Raw genomic sequence first — 18,848 nt, 5'->3', positions numbered from 1 at the left:
TGTGTTCTTGATGTATCCATGGAGAGAGATGTACTCCATGTCCACGTAAACCTACTCTCCACCATCTTGTTCTCGACCCCATTATTTTAAATATAGTGTTCTTACAGGGTATTTTTTATTCTTACTGGACATCAAGGAAAGCTGCTTTAGTTATTGTGACAAAGAGATCACTTTGGGGTGATGTCATTTATTCTTTTCCAACATTAAATATTTCTTTGTTTGCTTTGTTTTGTTTTTAGTACTTGTTTGGAACCCAAATACAGTCATATATATCCACACACTAAGTAAAGTGAAACATGCACTGGCATGTTTAAAACTGTGGCTCTCTTCAGTAAAACAAAATGAGAAAATCTAATTAACACTTCTAACAGATAATGAAAAAAGTTAGTTGCTCAGTCATGTCCAACTTGTTGCGACCCCATGGACTGTAGCCCACCAGGCTCCTCTACCCATGGAAATCTCCAGGCAAGAACACTGGAGTGGGCTGCCATTCCCTTCTCCAGGGGATCTTCCCAATCCATGGATCAAACCCAGGTCTCCCACATTGTGGGGTAGATTCTTACTGTCTGAGCCACCAGGGAAGCCTCAGTTCTAATAGAGAATATTTATACCCTATAGAAAGATAATTACTTTGATGTAATTATTTAATGCAGTAAGGTATTTTAATTCACTAAAATTTAGGGTAGCCCTAGCAAAGCTAGGTACCATTTCCATTACTGTAATCCAAAATTGAACATATGGATGAAAGTTTACAATGTGAATAAATTCCAGTTTGAAACAAAACTATTTAAGTATTTAACTTCTAAGGCATTTATTTTTAAGATAAATGCCTTAGAAGTTCTAACGGCTGCAGATTCCAGGACCTGACTCTTGAAGAGCCTGTGGTTTAATGGGAGGAGACAGGGGTATAAATATAGCCACAATATAAAATTAGTGCTATGTTTAGGGGTATGAACAAAACAACATGAACTCCGTGATAGAGATTTATTTTCTCTGGGGTTACTGGGAAAACCTTCACTTAACTGGAGGTATTTTAGTTTAAATTTAATGTTTTGTTTGCTTTAGTTTGAACCTAGTTTGGAGGGTACCAAGTGGAAAAGAAGAAAGAAAATGAGTAAATAAATGTCCCACCCATGAAAAACAATCAAAAGTAAAGTCAGGGAGGAATTAACATCATTGTGTGAAAACTAGGAACAAGATACAAGTCATATATTTTTCCTCAATGTCAAGTTACCAACAGGCCATATGACATCTATTTGGCTTGTTTAAAATGTATTTTCAAATAGAAGTAATAAGACAAGTTGCATTCCAACTAACTCTTCTGGATGAGGAATCTGGCCCTTCTAATCTATCGTAGAAGGAACAAAGGAGTCTGCCTCGGTGACAATTCTGTTGATGTGTTATGTTTGTCTGTACATAGTGAGCACCAGGTCAAAACATGTTTATAGTCAGATATGTTAAACAGCTCCCAATTGGATATTTTTTCTAAAATAGGTAAGTAAATATTGAAAAACAAACAAGCACAATGCATTTTATAACTACAAGAGATTCTGAGTGGTGGCCAATAGGATCCCTGGGGATCCTATTCCTGGATCCATTCCCTGGGGAATGATACTGAGAGATGAGGCAACAAAGGTAACCCTGGTGCAAATGCTCTGAGGGGCTTTATGCCCAACCATGGGCCTATTTTCATGCAGGTGCCCTGTTACGGGCCCTCCCCTTCTTCTCTGCCTTCGCTTAACTGCAGAACCCCTGGTAGCTTCTTCCATTAGACAGGACTTCTCGGCCCAGTCCTTGCTTCCAGATGAAACTTGCCCAGAATCAGGTGTCTCCACCAACCACCACACTCTCTTGACTCCTCCATTCCAAAACTGTGCTCCCTACCTGCAGCTGTCTCTTTTATCCTTTATTATTATTATTTTTTATTTTTTTGCCATTTGCATTAATACAAAGATTTACATGATTTCATTTCCCAGTGAACCCATCAAGTTAAGGAAAATGAAATACAGGTATGACTAGAAAATTCAGACAGTTCAAAAAGAGTTGAAATGAAAAATGAATTTCTCTCCTTCCCCTACAAATCTCTTTCCCCAAAGGGTAAATGTTGCTATTAACTTCTTATAATTCCTTCCAGGTAAGCTTATGCATAAATGTGCTATATTCTCTGACTGGAGTTAGTTTTGTGATTGATTTTATTTTTCAAGGCAACAGTCAGGACCACTAAACTTCTCAAGTTTATTTGCAGTTTGCAAAGTACTTTCTTTGGATAGTTTTAAGTTCCTCTCTGTTTTTGATTCTCTAGTCTCACATTGTAATATTGTGTTTCTTCCTTTACTAATTAGGTTCATCAAGAAGTTACCTGCTGTGTTCATTCCTATTTTGCCCCTACTTACTTTCTTTTCAATTAATACATCCACTTATTTTTTTCTGTTTTCTAGATAAGGATTTTCCTTTTATCTTGTTTTCTGCCTTTTCTCAAATTTATTTCATTATTATTTTCTACCTTTTGGTCTTTAGGAGCTAATCCTTCTATTTCATATTTCCTATGGACTTCACAGGTGGCGCTAAAGGTAAAGTACCCACCTGCCAATGCAGGAGATATCAGAGACATGGGCTCGATTCCTGAGTTGAGAAGATCCGCTGGAGGAGGGCATGGAAACCCACTCCACTATTCTTGCCTGGAGAATCCCATAGACAGAGGAGCCTGGTGGGCTGCAGTCCACAGGGTCTCAAAGAGTCAGACACAACTGAAGCAACTTAGCACACACACATGTAGTAAGTAAGGCTGTGTATTATTCTCTGCTTTTAAGTTTTAATGTTTATTGTTTTCATTATTAAAAACTTCTCAAATACTCTGCATTTACAATTTTGATCACTCCTTTGATTCCAGATGTAAAATGCACAGAAAATTAAAATCTCCCAGATAGTTGCAGTTTTTCACCTTGATTTCAGTTATTATTTTTTACTTTGACTTCATATGTGTGTGCATGTTTAGAATGTTGTCTGTACTATTTCTACTTTTTCTTTTAATACATGGAAAAAATTTTGGCACTGTGAGTGATTAAAATAAAGTATAGCATTTGCTATATTTTTTCACTTTTGCTTTCATTATTTTGTTCAGAACTTCAAATTCTTAGGTATCTACATCCATTTTGTTTCCTAGCCTTTCTTACAGTTCATGATTTATTTTTTTGTTATGATAGCTACTATTTAACATTTTTACTGTCTTATTATTTAAATTTTTGCTATAAATTAGACATGTGTTTTGTCCTTTTTAAACTTTTCTTCCTTAAATCTGAACTTCTCCATTATTAGTATCACATCTTCAACTTTCTGTTAATTTTTTGATATGTACTTGTTCATCCTTTAAAAATTTACCCTTTCAGTCCTTCTTTATATTATTTACATTTTATTCAAACATGTTTGTTGCTGTTTACCCAACCTGTCATTTTTTATTCTAGCTTTAATGTATATATTGACATTTTACAAGAAAATTATGTTTAGATTTAACTCTATCATCTTGACATCTTTTCTGCTTTCCATACTGTGAATCCAATTGAATCAACCTTTAAATCTGCAAATATTCATTTTGCAGATTTTTAAAGATTTAGACTCTGCTTTTCAAAATTATTTAGCTACTTCTTTGCCTGTAGTACACAATCAGTCTTCTAGCAGCCTAAGGCATAGGATGAAAACACGCTACACAGGAGTACCTGTAAAAACACACTCAAGCCAATGAGTTCTCCTAAAACTAAAGAACCATGTGAGTTTGAACAAAATCTAGCATGAAAAAAATGCCTGCAGAAAAACAATAAAAACAAAGCCAAAAAAGTCTAAGATCTTCAAAAAAAACCCTGCAATCCTGACATGAGTTAGAGCTGCCCCAAAGTAGTGAATAAGAGTAATGTGTTACCACCTGAAAGTTTAAAACTAGGTGGGTCTCATGGTCTCAGCGGGCTGGTGTGGGTCTAGTAGGCAGCACTGCTGACCTTGGGTGGCCCCCGGGCACCCTTCATGTTAGGGGGTTGGCTGGCTTTAGCCTGGTCCAGTGTGGCCTCAGTTGTACATGTGCTCTCATCTTCCAACAGTCTGGCCGGAGCTTATTTCCAGGGTTCTGGTAGGATTCCAAAAGAGACAAGTGCAAGCTCCCTTCACATGCAATTGGTAACTGGCTCAGTCTCACTTCTGACAACTTGTCTTGGCCTAACCAAGAGTAAGGCCAGCCCAGATTCAAGAGGAAGGAAAAGAGATGCAGCCACTTTCTGATGGGAGGAGTTGTAAAATGGAGTGAAAAGAGCCTGAAGGATTAAAGGAATGAAATACTTTAGCAACTGACATGTTGCTAGGAAGTAAACTCATTTGCATTCAGGTCTTCTACTTTATGTACCCTAGGCTTTCTCAGAGACTTGAGCATTCTTCAATGAAAGGAAGACTGTCACATCACTTTAAAAATGCGGATTTGCTGTGTGACTCAGGAATTCACACAGGGTTCTGTGACAATCTAGAAGGGCGGGGTGGGGAGGGAGACGGGAGGGGGTTCGGGAGGGAGGGGCATGGGTGTACTGATGGCTGGTTCTTGTTGAGGTGTGACGGAAAGCCACAAAATTCTGTAAAGCAAATATCCTTAAATTAAAAAAAAAGTGGCAAAAAAATTGGACAAAATCTATTGTGCAGCAATTCATTTGGGGCATTTTGTAGTGTGTTGTCTATGCCCTGATGTCAGCATTTCCACTGAAATTGCCTTAACTCTGGGAATATTGAATATGCTTACATGGCAACTTATGAACTATGCAAGAACCTATACTTTTCAGGTTAAAAAAAATTGGAGGAAATTAATATTTGCTCATGCATTGGTGTTCATAGTCCCTGGTGGCGAAGACAATAAAGAATCTGCCTGCAATGTGGCAGACCTGGGTTTGATCCCTGGGTTGGGAAGATCCCCTGGAGAAGGAAGTGGCAACCCCCTCCAGTATTCTTGCCTGGAGAATCCCAGGGACAGAGGAGCCTGGCGAGCTATAGTCCATGGGGTTGCACAGAGTCTGACATGACTGAGTGACTGACACACACAGTATAATTTAGCAATGAATTCTACATAGCTACTGATAGCTTACTGATTACTCACTGTAAATATGCCTATTTCTCAGAATTGTCCTTTGAATTATTTATTTATATATCTGAGATTTTGTGAGCATATAAACAGTCTCAGGATTCCATGGAAGTTATGTCTATATTATTTCTTTCAATCATAGGATAAGCCCTCTGCAGTTAAATAAAACTAGCTATAAAGAGCATATCCCTTAGGAATAAAAAGTCTTTCCAAATATAATTTTCTAAGTTTGTCAGGCCTATTCCAGAACATGAATCTTATTTTAAAAGATATCTGTGATTTCCATTTTTTAATATCTCAAGGCTAACAATGACATGAAATTATAGTGTTTCATAGTGATGTTAATTAGTAAAACTGCTAGAGATCAAAACTTGAGATTGAAAAAATAATCCAGAATGTTTACATCATTTTTTCTTATTCAGCAAACCACTCACATATACAGTGAAACGGGGAATTCTGGCAGTCCTTAAATACATTAAGAATGCTGTGTGTGTTATTTGCTCCGTCGTGTCCGACTCTTTGTGACTCCGTGGACTGGGGCCCACCAAGCTCCTCTGTCCATAGGATTTCTTAGGCAAGAATACTGGAGTGGGTTACTATTTCTTTCTCTGGATCTTCCCAACCCAGGGGTCGAACCTGGGTCTCCCACATTGCAGGCAGATTCTTTATCATCTGAGCCATCAGGGAAGCCAAAATAAGCATTGCAGGTGCATGGATGCTAGGTCGCTTCAGTTGTGTCTGACTCTTTGTGACCCTATTACTGTAGCCTGACAGGATTCTCCAGGCAAGAATACTGGAGAATACAGACCATGCCTCCCTCCAAGGGATCTTCCTGACTCAGAGACTGAACCTGAGTCTCCTGCATTGGCACTTTACCACTAGTGCCACCTGGGAGACTCCAAGCAACTGAGGCACCTCCTTCAAGCATGAGTAGGACCAGTGACCTAAGGAGGCCCACATGCATCAGATCTATAGTCCTCTGCTCTACCAGCTGAGTTATTGAAGGGGGCTTAAGAGTATACAACTCAGGAATTTTCAGCCCTGAGTTGTATACTGGGATGGGGCTTCCCAGGTGGCGCTAGTGGTAAAGAACCCTCATGCCAATGCAGGAGACATAAGAGATGTGAGTTCAATCCCTGGGTCAGGAAGATCCCCTGGAGGAGGGCAGGGCAACCCACTCCAGTATTCTTGCCTGGAGAATCCTCATGGACTGAGGACCCTGGAGGGCTACAGTCCATAGGGTCTCACAGAGTTGGACACAACTGAAGCGACCTAGATGCACACATATACTGGGATAATTATCACAAATAATAAAAATGAGAAAAAATTACTTTAGTATATTATATCCTTTTTTCTCAAAATGATATTATAAAATGGGGATTTTGAAACAAGTATTGTGTACTGTATTATTAAAACCAAATTTAGGAGAATTCTTTGGCAGTCCAATGGTTAAAACTCAGCATTTTCACTGATGAGGCCCAGATTCATTTCCTGGTCAGGAACTAAGATCCCCCAAGTCCCATGGCACAGCCAAAAACCCCAAACTTAGATAATTAGCTAACTGATATTTTTATCATAATCCATTTCTGTCAGTGGTGTCTAAGAACAATTAACACAAGTATGCTATGGCTATTTAGCAAGAAATGAAACCTTTTGTTCTTAATGACATCTGGCTACTAAGTAAAGACAAATTAAATAGGGTAAATTAACACAGTGGAAGATGCTATGATCGAGAACACACATGCTTTAAGTAATTTTTCAAAAGCCAAACAATCTGGATCTTTTACTTATACAAAATCCTCCATGAAGAGCATCATTCCCTGCAGCCTAGTTTTTATAGCCAGGCCAAAAACCAAAAACAAAGAAACAACAACAAAAAACTCTGCTTTAATTTATACACTATTCTGTATAACTTGATTTAGAAACTAAATATAAATATCAAATCCACAGAACTCTTTTCATTATGCAAAACTGAAATGCTGCACCCATTAAGTAATGACTCCACCACTTCCTCTCCCATGGCCCTGGCAACCACTATTCTACTTTTTATCTCTATGACCTTGATAGTAGAATTACAAATTACTTGTCCTTTGTGACAGGTTTATTTCACATAAAATGATATTGTTAAGGTTCATCTATATTGTAGCATGTGTCAGAATTTCTATTCCTTTTAAAGAACTGAGTAATATTCTATGGTGTAGATATACCACATTTTGTTTATTCACTCATCTGTCAAAGGACCCTTGGGTTGCTTGTATCCTTTAGCTACTATAAGTAATGCTACAGATGTACAAATATCACTTTGAGACTCTGCTTTCAATTCATATATATATACATATATATATATACATATCCCAAACTGGAATTGCTTGGTCATATAATAATTCTATTTTTAATTCTATGAGGAATTATCATACTGTTTTCTATAGAGCCTGTATCATTCTACATTTCCACCAACAGTGCACAACAGGTCCAGTTTCTCCACATCCTCACTAACACTTGTTACTTTCTGAGTTTTAATGGTAGCCATCCTAATGAGAGTGAGGTGTATCTCACTGTGGTTTTGATTTTCATCTCCTTAATAATTACTGATGTTGAGACTCTTTTCATGTGCTTATTGACCTTTTGTATATCTTCTTTGGAGAAATGTCTATTCAAGTCTTTTGGCTATTTTTATCATTAGGTTGTTTATTTTATCATTGAGTTATAGTTCTTTAAATATTTTGGATATTAACCCTTTATCAAGTACATGATTTATAAATATATCCTTGCATCTCTTGAGCTGTTTTTTTCAACCTGTTCATTGTGTTCTTTGATGCATGGAAATTTTTAATTTTGACATAGTTTGGTTTCTCTCTTTCTTAAAAAAAATTTTGCTGTGCTTTGGTGCTATATTCAAGAATTATTGCCAAATAATCCATTTACTTTTAGCCAAGTCTGTCTTCTAAGGCACAAAGATTACCTACAATGCAAATCATTTAGATAAACTGGATTAGTTTACTCATTAAAAACACAGGCTATTAAAAATGAGTAAAATTAAAATTGGCAAACAGGTTTTATTGAAATTTTAACTTTTGAAAAGTAGTAAATTTTATTTATTTAACTAGTTGATTACTTTGACTGAAGCTTTGAATTCATGTCTAGTTCATGGCTCTTTTCAAATTGAGACCTAATGGAAACCCTTTGAAGTCTAAGTCTATGTATTACGTTTCTTTGTTTTGACAAGTCATCTCCTACAGTGAGTAGCTGCGGCTGCTGCTGCTAAGTCGCTTCAGTCGTGTCCGACTCTGTGCGACCCCATAGATGGCAGCCCACTAGGCTCCTCTGTCCCTGGGATTCTCCAGGCAAGAATACTGGAATGGGTTGCCATTTCCTTCTCCAATGCGTGAAAGTGAAAAGTGAAAGTGAAGACGCTCAGTCGTGTCCGACTCTTAGCGACCCCATGGACCGCAGCCTACCAGGCTCCTCCATCCATGGGATTGTCCAGGCAAGAGTACTGGAGTGGGTTGCCATTGCCTTCTCTGGTAGCAAGCAGCATCTATTCAATAAGCCCTTTCAATAGCAAAATAGCCCAGGTATGGCTATTGATATTATTTACACCATGTTTTCATTTTATGAATGAACAAACTGAGATCCTGAAGAAAAAGTAATCTGTGTGCAAAAGAAGTGCCTTGCCAGCAGATACAATAAAAATGCACAGGTTTAGAAGTCTGGACGGTCTGTCTGAATTAATTAATAATTAGGGGTAACTGATGCCTGTGGGATGCAGGTGTGCATATGATGTCATCCTTTAATTGTAAGCAGGTAGTGTGGTGGAGACATGGAGATAAACTTCGGGTCTCTAAGAAAATTTATTCTAAGAGCTTTTCCCTCAATTCTATAAGCGTCCTGAAAACTGCCACCTTGTCTCTTGGGGGCTCCCACTTTGCATGCATCCCCTAAGTATTTGCAACGCATTTTGAGAAATGCTTAGAGATCCTCTGTGTCAACTGCCATCTTGGCTGATCACATTTTATATTTCTAACTCATTTTATTCTGTAAAATTTGCAGTTATTTTAGACTGAAAGGGGCTTCTGTCATTGGGGTCACATCCTGTTTTTTTTCAGATGGAAGAACAGAGGCCTAGGAAAGCAGTGACTTGACACAATAAACTGCCAGTAGGGGTGTGGTTAAGATCCCAATTAGACTCTCAGATCTGAAAGTTTATATTTCCTAGAAATGTCAGCAGAAGCAGAAAAGGGATAACTGTTTCACATTCCAGGACTTGAGTTTCCTCCTTGTCTTGTAGCTTCTGGGAGCTTCTCTCCCTCAGCCATCCATAAAGCCAGAAACACCTTTGGCTTCTGACACTCAAACCTCCCCAGACCGGCTCACAGAGCCATGGGATGCCAGCTGATTTCCTCCTCAGCCCTCAATGGGCTGGCCCCATTTCAGCAGAAGTGGGAGAGCTGGACCCCTTTCCCAAGCTTTTCCACTCTACCTTTTTCTCTTTGATAAAAGTGGCTTCATTCTGTGAAGATTAGCATAGCTCGCTCCTCCAAATGTTGCTGTTTCTGGAGTCAAAATTGATAAGGTTGACAAGGGCGCTAATTTTGCAAAATGCTCAAATTCATCTGACTTTCCAAGTAGTGGACTGGAAACATCCATGGGAAAATTAGTGAACTGCTGTGAGAATCAATCTGAGGTTGAACTGAATTTTTGCTGTACTGTGAATTCAGGTCAGTGCATTAGAATTATATTTTAATAATTATGGGTGTGCTAATATAATGCTATTCTTCAGTGCAAATTAGCAACACTCCCAGACTTTGGGAAACTTCTAAGGAAAAAGTTTCAAAATCCTATGTGGCAGACACATATAAGAAGTCAGAATAGACATATTAAGAATCTTCTAAGATCTTAACAGATCCATCACAAGCAAGGAAATCGAAACTGTAATCAGAAATCTTCCTGCAAACAAAAGCGCAGGACCAGATGGCTTCACAGCTGAATTCTGCCAAAAATTTAGAGAAGAGCTAACACCTATCTTACTCAAACTCTTCCAGAAAATTGCAGAAGAAGGTAAACTTCCAAACTCATTCTATGAGGCCACCATTACCCTAATACCAAAACCAGACAACGATGCCACAAAAAAGAAAACTACAGGCCAATATCACTGATTAACATAGATGTAAAATCCTTAACAAGATTCTAGCAAACAGAATCCAACAACATATTAAAAAGATCATACATCATGACCAAAGGGTCTTTATCAGAAATGCAAGGATTCTTTAATATCCACAAATCAATCAATGTAATACACCACATTAACAAATTGAAAGATAAAAACCATATGATTATCTCAAAAGATGCAGAAAAAGCCTTTGACAAAATTCAACATCCATTTATGATAAAAACCCTCCAGAAAGCAGGAATAGAAGGAACATACCTCAACATAATAAAAGTTATATATGACAAACCCACAGCAAACATTATCCCTCATGGTGAAAAATTGAAAACATTTTCCCTAAAGTCAGGAACAAGGCAAGGGTGACCACTCTCACCACTACTATTCAACATAGTTTTGAAAGTTTTGGCCACAGCAATCAGAGCAGAAAAAGAAATAAAAGGAATTCAGATAGGAAAAGAAGAAGTAAGACTCTCACTGTTTGCAGGTGACATGATCCTCTACATAGAAAACCTTAAAGACTCTACCAGAAAATTACTAGAGCTAATCAATGAATATAGTAAAGTTGCAGGATATAAAATTAACACAGAAATTCCTTGTATTCCTATACATGAACAATGAGAAAACAGAAAGAGCAATTAAGGAAACAATACCATTTACCATTGCAACGAAAAGAATAAAATACTTAGGAATATATCTACCTAAAGAAACAAAAGACCTATATATAGAAAATTATAAAACACTGATGAAAGAAATCAAAGAAGACACAAATAGATGGAGAAACATACCGTGTTCATGGATTGGAAGAATCAATATTATCAAAATGTCTATACTACCCAAAGCAATCTATAGATGCAATGCAATCCTCATCAAGCTACAAATGGTATTCTTCACAGAACTAGAACAAACAATTTCACAATTTGTATGGAAATACAAAAAACTTTGAATAGCCAAAGCAATCTTGAGAAAGAAGAATGGAACTGGAGGAATCAACCTGCCTGACTTCAGGCTCTACTACAAAGCCACAGTCATCAAGACAGTATGGTACTGGCACAAAGACAGAAATATAGATCAATGGAACAGAATAGAAAGCCCAGAGATAAACCCACGAACCTATGGACACCTTATCTCGACAAAGGAGGCAAGGATATACAATGGAGAAAAGACAACCTCTTTAAAAAGGGGAAAACTGGTCAACCACTTGTAAAAGAATGAAACTAGAACACTTTCTAACACCACACACAAAAATAAACTCAAAATGGATTAAAGATCTAAATGTAAGACCAGAAACTATAAAACTCCTAGAGGAGAACATAGGCAAAACAGTCTCCAACATAAATCACAGCAAGATCCTCTATGACCCACCTCCCAGAATATTGGAAATAAAAGCAAAAATAAACAAATGGGACCTAATGAAACTTAAAAGCTTTTGCACAACAAAGGAAACTATAAGCAAGGTGAAAAGACAGCCTTCAGAATGGGAGAAAATAATAGCAAATGAAGCAACAGACAAAAGATTAATTTCAAAAATATACAAGCAACTCCTGCAGCTCAATTCCAGAAAAATAAATGACCCAATCAAAAAATGGGCCAAAGAACTAAACAGATATTTCTCCAATGACATACAGATGGCTAACAAACACATGAAAAGATGCTCAACATCACTCATTATCAGAGAAATGAAAATCAAAACCACAATGAGGTACCATTTCATGTCAGTCAGAATGGCTGCTATCCAAAGTCTACAAGCAATAAATGCTGGAGAGGGTGTGGAGAAAAAGGAACCCTCTTACACTATTGGTGGGAATACAAACTAGTACAGCCACTATGGAGAACAGTGTGGAGATTCCTTAAAAAACTGGAAAATAGAACTGCCATATGACCCAGCAATCCCACTTCTGGGCATACACACTGAGGAAAGCAGAACTGAAAGAGACATGTGTACCCCAATGTTCATCGCAGCACTGTTTATAATAGCTAGGACATGGAAGCAACCTAGATGCCCATTAGCAGATGAATGGATAAGGAAGCTGTGGTACATATACACAATGGAATATTACTCAGCCATTAAAAAGAATTCATTTGAATCAGTCCTAATGAGATGGATGAAACTGGAGCCCATTATACAGAGTGAAGTAAGCCAAAAAGATAAACAGCAATACAGTATACTAATGCATATATATGGAAATTAGAAAGATGGTAACGATAGCCCTATATGTGAGACAGAAAAAGAGACACAGATGTATAGAACAGACTTTTGGATTCTGTGGGAAAAGGCGAGGGTGGGGTGATCTGAGAGAATAGCATTGAAACATGTATATTATCAATTGTGAAACAGATCACCAGTCCAGGTTTGATGCATGAGACAAGTGCTCAGGGCTGGTGCACTGGGATGACCTAGAGGGATGGGATGGGGAGGGAGGTGAGAGGGGGGTTCAGGATGGGGAACATATGTTAATCCATGGCTGATTCATATCAATGTATGGCAAAAAATCACTACAATATTGTAAAGTAATTAGCCTCCAACTAATATAAATAAGTAAAAAAAATAAGAATCTTCTATTAAAGTACACAATAAACCCTAGATTTATCTTGAGTTATGATCTTAAATGGTGTCTGTTTGGACTGAAAAGAACAACATTGTTCAATGGTGTGAGTGGCAAGTAGAAAATTCATAAGGAAAGAAGCTCCTCTTAGAATTTGTGACATCATTGTAGTCTATCAATGTCATTGTATACTTCCTTGACCATTTTCAAGATTGCTTATTAGAGCAAAAATAAGACAAAGAGATGGGAGATGTGAGGACTCAGATTGCTATTGAATATTATTATAAGAGGCTGCCTTGTGCCTCTCAGGAAAACTGCACAAGGAGAAGTTACAAAATCATCTTTCAAGGATATTGTAGAAGGTATTTCTTAATTGGACAAAAAGTGCACTCAATGACTTTCAAGTTCCTTTTGAATTTTAAGACAGCTGCAACATTCTATAAAATAAAGTCAAAAGGAGACGTAGTTGAATTGCTGGTAAATAACACGCCTTAGAAATGAATTCTCATTAACAGCATTTAGAATTTAGCAGAACTAAATTTAATTTACTGAAACTCATACAGAGGCTAAGGGATGTCACAAAGGGAGCTATGGCACCCCTTTTGGATGCCAAAAGGGAGCTGCAGGAACCTGGCAGGGTTTGCAAATCCAGTGCCCTGCAGGGCTAGCAAGTTTTCTGATGGCAGCTGTAAGAGGCATGTGGTGAAGGCAGACCTCAAAAGGTATGTACTCAAAGTGTAAAGCACTTCTGGTTTCCTTTCTTATCAAATCATTACCATTGACCGTAATCCTTCACATTTGGAACATTTGAGAGATAAGAGAACTCTAAGGCAAATGGCAAAGACCACATGAGCAATTTTGTGTGGTACAACTGAAGCCCATTCCCCATGAATGTTAGCACAACAGAATGTAGAAGCTCCCCAGGTATCGAAAGATTGTGCATGGACCTTTCTATACATGTAGATGAGTGAATTAAGATGTAAAAACAAAAAGAAACATACTGTGTACCTCTTCCATGATGTTTGCATGACAATTGAATTTTCTTAGAGTTAAAGAAACCATTATCACGAAACAATGCTTCTATCATTGCCAATCCCTTGCAAGTTTTTAGGGTGAGAGTTTGACAGTTAAAGAGGCGGTCTGGCTGTGCAGCACAAATCCCACCAGATAAGTGGCCCCCTTCACATCTGTGTGTAAAGGTGACACTATGTAATGAGGAGTTATTTCAGGGTTTGATAATACAACCTGCTCAACAAAACGCATCAGTTTCTTCTGGGGAGCAGTTACTGTGCCCTTGAACAAATACCATGGCTGAATCGGATAAAATTATACTAAAGCTAACTTGTTTTCTAAAAGTTTAAATATTTACCTTTCTTTGTGCTTTTTTTAACTTTTGATACCTTTGCCCTATTTTTTTCAGTCTACTGATAAGAAATTGTATATATATTTAAGAAATATATAAATAAAATAAATATGAATATAAAAATATATAAATACATATATTTCATATATATTTATATAAATATATTTAATATCAATATAATATATATTTTATTATATAATAATATAATTAATATGCTATATTATATGTTATATATTATATACATTATATTCATATATTATAATGATATCTAATATATTAATATTAGATATAATTATATCTATAATATATTAACTATATATCATATATCATATATACAAATATATATTATGTATTATATAAAATATATAATTTCTATATATTTCTCATATATAATATAATTATATATATTCTTTAAATTATCTATAATTAATATATATAATGATCATAATATAATATATTATATATAATGTATAACATATATTATATATAAATTCAATATTATGATTATATATATATTTATATACATAAATCAAATATATAAACATATGAATATATAATGTGTATATATAGAATACATTTTATATGTTATATTATATATTATATATAATATGTAATAAAATATATTTCTATATTACATATATACATGTATAAATATATTATATTTAAATGTATATATGTATATATTATATAACCATATATGTATGCTATATATTATAAAAATTATTTATTATATAATTTATATATAAAATATATATTTCATATATGTTAATATATTATATATTTCTATGGTTATATAATATATTTTTATAAGATATTTATATGATGTATAATATATATATTTATCATATATTATATATAATATATAAGATATATTGAAACATATATTATATATAACATATATATGCTTATTATTTTATCATATATTATATATAATATATATCTATTAATATATAAATATATAATATAAATTAATATATAAGATATATTTATATATAAATATATGATATGAATATATAAATAAAGATATATGAATATAATTAAAATAAATATATTAAAAAATATATAAATAAAAATATATACATAATTAAATAAATTAATATATATATGACATATAATAAATATTTGTATATATCTATTATATGTATAATATATAATATAAATATATAGCATAATATATACAGAATATTATACATGATATATAATTAATTGATATATACATTATATAATATACATAACATATAATTATTGCAGTTTATATAATATATAAATATAATTATTATTTATAGTTATTTAAATATATAAATATATTATGTATTATATGATATATATTATATATCACATATATAAGATATAATATATACCATATAACATATGTATTTTATATATATTAATGATATATTAGATGTAATATTTTTTTATAATATATATTATGCATTATATTATAAATTATAGATTATACATATAAAATATATGAAATATAATATATTTTAAATATATAACTTTTATATATTTATTATAGATAATAATAAATTTTATATAAATATAAATATGTTATTTATATTTACATATTCTAATATAATTACATTTATGTATTTATATATATAAAAGTTGTATATAAATACATATAATATATATAAAGATATATTTGTATATTACATATTTATATAATTATATATTATATATTCATATAAATGTATAATTGATATATATTTAATATGTATTATATATCATAATATATGTAATACTTATTATATATAATGATATTATATATACAGTAACATATATTATATATATTATATATATATCATGTAATATATTGTATATGATATATCATATATATATGATATTACATTTAATATATAATAATATACATTGCATAGAATATTGCATAATATATAATGTAATATATAAAATATAAAATATAATATAATATAACAATATATAATATATCACATATATTAAAATATATTCTTAAAATGTGTTTTAAATATAGATATATTTAATATATATGTATATTTAAATATATATTTATATAAAATGTAATTATACATATATTTAAGAAATTGTATATATATTTAATATATATAAATTGTATATATATGTATCATATATATATGATGATGCTCTACAATGATAGATAGATGGATAGATATAGATGGTATATATGTGTATGTATATATATACATACATATATAACAAGTTGTTTCCTTTAAGCATGTTTATAATATACGTGGGGATCCCAGGTGGCACTAATGATGAAAAACCTTCCTGCCAATGCAGGACACATAAGAAATGCTGGTTCGATTTCTGGGTCGGGAAGATCCCCTGGAGGAAGCCCTGGCAACTCCAGTATCGTTGCCTGGAGGATTCCATGGACAGAGGAACCTGGCGAGCTGTAGTCCAGGTTCTCAAAGAATTGGACACGACTGAGGTGATTTAGAACAAACACCCACTCACCATATATATATACTGAATATATATTTGCATGTTAAATATATACAAGATATATAATGAAGTAATCACCATAGTCAATCCAGTTAATACATCAATCACTTCACCTAGTTACCATTTTTTCTTTTTTTCTTTCCTTTGTTGTAGTGACAACACTTAAGATCTACTAGAAATTTAAATATTTATTTTCCATGGGGCTAAGCTTATTATTTGTCCTTATTAAATCAATTTTGTTAATTTTGGGGAGAGAAGAGCATTTAAGTGTTACTTTACATATAAACTAAAATAACTTTTTAGTTTTTGAGGGAGAAACACTTTTTAAAGGTTAAAATGTCCAAAGTCTCAATGAAGAGGAGGTATGAGGACAAGGGCCTGGTTTTAAGATGTTTCAATCACAACTGCTAAAATTAAATTAATTTACCAGAGTCTTCTGCAGACTAATCAGGTATTCTAGAGAAAAATGTATCTGTCTACTATAAAATAATTGGATTTATACCATAAAAACCCAAACACAAGGCACCGTTCATCTGACCATTTATCTGACAAAAATCCAGGAGAAAACTTATCCATCTGCTTCCACTGGACCAAAGCAGTGGAATAAACAAGGAACCAGGAAATTCCAATAAGTCCAGTTTTCAAGTTTAAAGTGTTATTAAGAGATCATCCTGAAATGTTTCAACTTGCCATCTCTAGTGTTCAGAGGACATCAAACCAAAATGAGAGTAAATCTGTATTCTGCCATTTCATATGCTCACACATTGATTTTGCTCCAAGGGCCATTTTAGTTGTATCTTTAAATTACTTTTTAAAATTTTATTATCTGCAAAAGCTCGCTTGATCTTGATTTTCAGTATGAATACAGACCGTGAAAGCAGGGCCTCACAAAAAAGAAACAAAAATAAAATAAAATAAATATCTTTTATATACCTACAGCTGATTCATGTTGATACATGGCAAAAACCATCACAATATTGTAAAGTAATTATCCTCCAATTAAAATAATTAATTTAATAAAAAATTATTATCTTTTTAATTGAAGTATACTTTATTTGCATTGTATTAATTACTACTGTGCAGCAAAGTGATTCAGTTATAATTTCTTTCTTTCATATTCTTTTCCATTATGGCTATTCACAGGATACTGCATGTAGGTCCGTGTGCTGTGTAGTAGGACCTGGTTGTCTCTCCATCCTGTATGTAAGCTTGCATCTAGCCCCAGACCCCACTCAGACCTTGCCCCTACCCCTCCTCCCTTGGCACTCACCAGTTTGTTATCTGTGTCTGTGATTCTGCTTCTGTTTCATAGAAAAGTTCATCTGCAATGCATTTTATATTCCTCATATAAGTAATATCATAAGTATTTCTATTTCTCTTCTTTTTTCCTGGGCTGTGCAAGTTGTGGGATCTTAGTTCTCTGACCAGGGATCAGATCTGGGACCTCGGCAGTGAAAGCATGGAGTCCTCACCACTGGACTGCCAGGGAATTCTTCTCTGTTTCTGACTTGTATGATCATCTCTAGGTCCATTCAAGGACTGTTCTGAAAACCCACTGTCCTCTCAAGAACCACTGCTGATTATCTTTGCCCCTTGAAGTAAAAAAATATGCTCTGCCCTTTAATGCTACTATTTATAAAATACGTAACTAATGAGAACATACTGTATAGCACAGGAAACCCTACTTAATGCACTGTGGTCACTTGAATGGGAAGGGAATTCAAAAGAGAGGGGATACATGCATATGTAAGTCTGATTCATTTTGCTGTACAGTAGAAGTTAACACAACATTGTAAACCAATTATTTATTGTTGTTTTTAGTCACTAAGTTGTATTCAACTCTTTTGAGACCCCGTGGACTGTAGCCCATCAGACGCCTCTATCCATGGGATTTTCCAGGCAGGAATACGACAGTGGGTTGCCATTTCCTTCTCCAGGGATCTTCCTGACTCAAGGATTGAACCTGCATCTCCTGCAATGCAGGTGAAATCTTTACCACTGAGCCAGCTGGGGACTGCAAGGAGATCAAACCAGTCAATCCTAAAGTAAATCAACCCTGAATATTCATTGAAAGGACTGATGCTGAAGCTGAAGCTCCAATACTTTGGCCCCCTGATGCAAAGAATCGACTTACTGGAAAAGACCCTGATGCTGGAGGAGAAGTGGATGACAGAGGATGAGATGGCTGGATGGCATCACCCACTCGATGGATGTGAGTTTGAG

At 34.5% G+C, this 18,848-nt stretch overlaps 1 protein-coding gene across 1 annotated transcript in view; it reads right to left on the bottom strand.

The window, feature by feature from the left end:
- Positions 1-18,848, bottom strand: part of ANKEF1 (ankyrin repeat and EF-hand domain containing 1) — an 87,982-nt gene that overhangs the window by 68,209 nt on the left and 925 nt on the right. The window lies entirely within an intron of this gene.

This window comes from Cervus elaphus, chromosome 23 (assembly GCF_910594005.1).
Source record: "Cervus elaphus chromosome 23, mCerEla1.1, whole genome shotgun sequence".
Taxonomy (NCBI): domain Eukaryota; kingdom Metazoa; phylum Chordata; class Mammalia; order Artiodactyla; family Cervidae; genus Cervus; species Cervus elaphus.
This window is presented reverse-complemented; position numbering and strand designations above follow the sequence as displayed.